This window comes from Ornithorhynchus anatinus, chromosome 2 (genome assembly GCF_004115215.2).
Source record: "Ornithorhynchus anatinus isolate Pmale09 chromosome 2, mOrnAna1.pri.v4, whole genome shotgun sequence".
In the NCBI taxonomy this organism is placed as follows: Eukaryota; Metazoa; Chordata; class Mammalia; order Monotremata; family Ornithorhynchidae; genus Ornithorhynchus; species Ornithorhynchus anatinus.
The window spans coordinates 93,260,485-93,266,249 of NC_041729.1; the positions used below are offsets into that span (position 1 = coordinate 93,260,485).

General features: G+C 43.6%; 1 non-coding gene across 1 annotated transcript; it reads right to left on the minus strand.

Moving 5' to 3' along the window:
* Positions 1-4,497: 4,497 nt before the first annotated feature.
* On the minus strand, positions 4,498-4,635 carry LOC114809559. The gene has a single exon (XR_003757335.1). It is a non-coding gene; the product is annotated as a small nucleolar RNA SNORA7 (small nucleolar RNA).
* Positions 4,636-5,765: the final 1,130 nt, after the last annotated feature.

Here is a 5,765-nt window from a genome sequence, read left to right on the forward strand (position 1 = left end):
TTCTTGTCTGTCCGTCTCCCCCGATTAGACTGTAAACCCGTCAAATGGCAGGGACTGTCTCTATCTGTTGCCGACTTGTTCATCCCAAGCGCTTAGTACAGTGCTCTGCACATAGTAAGCGCTCAATAAATACTATTGAATGAATGAATGAAAGAAGTGTTATGAGTGCTTATGAGAGTCTAACAGTAGTGATGACTCAAAAGCACTGAGGGTGGTAGTTGAATGGGTGTGTCTGTGGGGGAAGAAAATTAATCAGAGAAAGGCCCTCTGAGGCGGTGGGACATTAAGGAGGACTTTAACTATTGGGAGAGTTGTGTTCCATGGGATGTGAAGGGAAGAAGGAGTTCCAGACAGGAGCAAGGGCATATACAAGAGGTTAGAGGTAAGAGTTGAGAATGAGATCCAGTTAAGTAGATTAGTTAAATAGATTAGCTGGAGGGGAAGGAAGAGTGCCAGCTGAGGTGAATGGGAGAAGAGAGTGGAAAAGTAGGCGTGAGAGAGCTCACAGAGTGTCTTCCAATCAATGATCGGGAGTTTCTGCTTGATGTGGAGAGGAATGGGTAACCACTGAAGGTTTTTGAAGAGTGGGAAGATGTTTACAGAATTAAGTTTTAGAAAAATGATCTGGGCCTCAGAGTAAAGTAGAGAGAAGACACTGAAAGTCAGGGTGGTGGATAAGAGTAGTCTAGTTGGGTTATGACAAATGCCTGAATGGAAGTGGAAGGGGTGGATCCCAGAAATGTGATGGAAGGAAAATCAGCTGAATTTGAGTGCGTAAAAAGAATGAGGAATCAAGTTGAGTACCATCTCAGGGCTTCAGAAGAGAGAGGATGATTGTGTCGTCTATACAGGGGGAAGTTTAGGAGGAGGGGTGGGTTGAGAGGGGAAGATGAAGAGTTCTGTTATAAATATATTGAACTTAAAGGGTCAGCAGGACATCCAGGTGGAGAAGTCCTGAAGGGAAGGGGAAATGAGAAATTGCATAGGAGCTGGATGTCAGGGCTAGGAACAAAGAACAGAGGGAGTCATTTGCACAGAGATGGGAGCTGAAGTCATAGGAGCAGATGTGCTCCACAAGGGAGTGAGTGTGAAATGATACAAGGAGGGGATGCAGAACAATCTTGTGGGGTATCCTGCCCAACGTTAGCGGGTGAAAGGTGGAGGAAGAGCCAGTAGAAGAGACTGAAAAGGGGATGGACATCCTCTAACCTCTAAGCTCACTGTGGTCAGGAAATGTGCCTGTTTATTGTTGTATCGTACTCTACCAAGCACTTAGTACAGTGCTCTGAACACAGTAAGTCTCAATAAATAATTTTGAATGAATCATGGCTGCTGCTAGGAGACTGGGGACAGGGCATAATGGCATCCCAACCTAGCTTTGAACATTCCTTCCACTCATATATCCTGCCTCCACTGTCCCCATCAAATAATCCCCTGCTCCCAGCCCCTCCCACCTGCTTCCTCTCAGGTGGAGAGGTTTAGGGAAGAGGGGAAGAGGGGCCTCCAATGACATCCCACCTGCCTCTCTGCTTCCTAGCCAGTGTTTGGGGGTGGGGGGAGAGGGGAGTAGAGGACCAGTTGGATTGGGCAGTAGGAAGTTCTGGCCACAGAGAGTCGAGGCTTCCCTCCCTCTAATTGGGAAGGCATAGGTTGTGGGGTGCAGGGAATCTGGAAGGACAGGGAAAATGAAAACAGAACAAGCAAGAATGCAATCACTCATTAATTATAGTTCACTAAATACAGCTTAACTAAATGATCACCAATTAATCAATCAGTAGTATTTATTGAGCACTTACTGTGCAGAGCACTGCAGTCAGCACTTGCGAGAGTACAATCTAATAGAATTGATAGGCACATTCCCTGCCAACAGTGAGCTTACAGTCTAGGGGGGATAGATACATTAATAATCATAATGATGAAGCTATTTGTTAAGTGCTTACTATGTATCAAGCACCATTCTAAGTGCTAGGGTAGATACAAGGTAATCAAGTTGTCTCACATGGGGCTCACAGTCTTAATCCCCATTTTACAGATGAGGTAACTGAGGCACAGAGAAGTTAAGTGAATTGCCCAGTCTGACAAGTGGTGGAGCCGAGATTATTCATTCATTCATTCATTCATTAGTATTTATTGAGCGCTTACTATGTTCAGAGCACTGTACTAAGCACTTGGAATGAACAAGTCGGCAACAGATACAGTCCCTGCCGTTTGACGGGTTTACCGTCTAATCGGGGGAGACAGACAGACAAGAACAATGGCAATAAATAGAGTTAAGGGGAAGAACATCTCATAAAAACAATGGCAACTAAATAGAATCAATTAGAACACATGACCCCTGATTCCCAAGCCTGTGCTCTTTCCACTAAGCCACACTGCTTCTCATAAACATTAATGCAAATTAATAAATTATGGATATGAACATAAATGCTGTGGGGCTAAGGGAGGAGTGAATAAAGGGAGCAATTCCAGTGCAAGGGTAATCATGGACCAGGGCGCGTGAATGGAAGATTGAACTTGATCAGAAGCACTGAATCAATCTAGCTCTCTGAGAGCTAGTTTTTCCAGGAAATCAGGAAATCACCAATCAATCATTCAATTCAATCAATATTTATTGAGTGTTTAGTGTGCAGAGCTCTGTACTAAGCACTTCGGGTAATGCACTACAACAGAGAAGAAAGTCCCTCGTTAAGCAACAATCACTTGTAAAGTCATAGTGAGTGGGGCAACAGATGAAAACTAAGCAGTCTCACCCCTCATCCAGTAGAAAGGGCCCTGATCCTGAAACGCTTCCTGTCTCTTCCTGCTCAATCTATCCTCAAGACACTTCCTCAGAGAGTATTCCTGCCACCAGCAACCTTATCCTTACCAACAGCAGGATTGGAGCAGTTCACAGACGACATGCCTTCCCCTCCCCAGTAGCCTCACTAGGGTCTCTAGGGAAGAAAATGAAAGGGTAGAGGTCAGTCATGGGTTTAGGCCCTCTGCCTGCTTTCTTTCTATCCAGAAAAGTGAGTGTTAATTTGCATTGGCACAGAGATGGGAGTCATATAAATGAAATAATGTATAATCCTGCAAATTTGTCTGGAATCATATTTAAAAGTTGCACATCATTCAAGAACTAGGTTAACATAAATTTCCTATCCTGTCTCCCCCTATAGATATGTAAGCTTCTCGTGAGCAGGGATTGTGTTTCTGTTGTATTGTTCTTTCCCAAGTACTTAGTACAGTGCTCTGGACACAGTAAGTCCTTAATAAATACCACTGATTGATTGATTGATTGATCCCCCGTAGAGCAACGTAGTTCATTAAATTTAAGAATTATGTGTTTTTCCTCTACCCTTGACTGTGAGATCAGGCCAACCGGCTTCTCGAACAGACTTTTTCAATTTTGCCCGGGAATCACACCTACCATCCAAAGGCCAAGACAGGATCATTTGGGATGATTGATCAATCAATCATTGTTATTTACACTATTTACAGTACAGAACACTATACTAAGCACTTGGAAATGAGATCTTGGAAATAGGTGGTTCCCTGGGTGGGACATGTGTGAGGAGGAATGGTGGAGGAGTCCATGATATCCAAGCAGAGCTGGACAGAAAAATAAACATTATAGAAATACTGTAAAGCACAACTTAGTAGTAATACTAGTAAGAGTTGTAGCAGTAGTAGAGTAGTGCTTAGTACAGTGCCAGGCACATAGTAAGAGCTTAAGAAATGCCATCATTATTATTAGTAATAGTAGCAGAGTGGCTCAGTGGAAAGAGCATGGGTTTAGGAGTCAGAGGTCATGGGTTCTAATCCTGGCTCTGCCAGCTGTGTGACTTTGGGCAAGTCACTTAACTTCTCAGTGCCTCAGTTACCTCACCTGTAAAATGGGGATTAAAAGTGTGAGCCCTCCGTGGGACAACCTGATTACCTTGTATCTGCCCCAGTGCTTAGAACAGTGCTCGGCATATAGTAAATGCTTAAGAAAAACTAACATGAATATTATATTATATTATTATTAGTAGTAGTAGTAGTTGTTGTTGTCTTATGCGGTCGAGTCGTGTCTGACCCATAGCGAACCATGGACACATCCCTTCCAAAATGCCCCACTTCCATCTGCAATTGTTCTGGTAGTGGATCCATAGAATATGGAAGTAATAATAATGTTGGTATTTGTTAAGTGCTTACTATGTGCAGAGCACTGTTCTAAGCGCTGGGGTAGGCACAGGGGAATCAGGTTGTCCCACGTGGGGCTCACAGTCTTAATCCCCATTTTACAGATGAGGTAACTGAGGCACAGAGAAGTTAAGTGACTTGCCCACAGTCACACAGCTGACAAGTGGCAGAGCCGGGATTCAAACCCATGACCTCTGACTCCAAAGCCCGGGCTCTTTCCACTGAGCCACGCTGCTTCTCAAGTAGTTTACCATCGCCTCCTTCCACGCAGTAAATGAGTCTCTGTCCTCGACTCTGTCCCATGCCACTGCTGCCCAGCACAGGTGAGTTTTGACTTGTAGCAGATTGCCTTCCATTCACTAGCCCCTGGCCAAGCTAGGAACGGAATGGACAGGCCTCTGCTTGACTCTTCCTCCTGTAGTCGAGACTGGTAGAGTACTGGAAACTCTCCAGGTGCAACCCTGAGAGGGGGTAGTAGTTGTAATCATATTCATTAAGCCCTTACTTTGCATAGAGCACTGTACTAAGTGATGGGAGAAAATGCACAGGTGGGAATTAGACACAGTTTCTGTCTCTTGGGGCATAGTTGCAATAAGCTCCCAGAAGGCAGAGAATGTGTCTGTTTATTGTTATATAGTACTATTTCAAGCGCTTAGTACAGTGCTCTGCACAAAGTAAGGGCTCAATAAATATGACTGAATGAATGAATGAATAAACTGGGAAACAAAAGTCGCCAGGCAGACTACCCAAGAGTGTGACAGAGTTGAGGTGCGATTTTAAGACAAAGGGCTTTGGCATGATCAGAACTGCCAGAGGTAAAATCTAAAACCCGCTAAACTCTGCCAATAGCAAATGAAATCATGCTACAAAGATCCATCTTTATGGTTGAAAGGTGTAGAAGGGCTTGTTGGATATGCGTCAGTCTTTCTAACCAGACCCACGGATGCAGCCTCATTCTCAGTTTGTTGGAACATGAATCACTGCCCAAGACTAACACGATTCCTCTCCCCTCTATCCCAGTCTTCCCTCACCCTCCCTCAACTGGCCACCTGACATTGTTAACTTAGAAGAGTGAAGTTATGGCTATTCTGAGACTGACGTGTGTGTCTGTATAAGTCTAAGTAAAACACCCGAACCAATTAGGCTTAATTACTCTGCCCTATTTTCATCCAGATCTCAGTCCACAGATTTTGTCCTGGATGGGGAAAGCATTCTACTGATGTCACAATGTCTCTTTGTGAGGGGAAAAACTTTGAACTGACTTCTAAATATTGTTCTACAAAAGATCATGAAATAAAATGTATTTTAGGATTTGTCTGAAACAGGTGAAAGGCTAAAAATGCAACCAGTCCTAGTCCCTGATTTGTGTCTATGTGATCTCATGGTATACCAGTCTGAGTATATATTATGTGATCAAAAATACTTTCAGTGGCAGGAATGACTATCATTTGAACAAAATAGGGACATCTGTATATTTGCCTAAAGTCCGTTAGTTTTCCATGACTCTCATGGGACATTCTAAGTATTACAAATCCAAATTTAACAAATGCAGGCATTTTTTTCCTAATATTAAAAGGGAAAATTGTTAGAGCAACTGCATG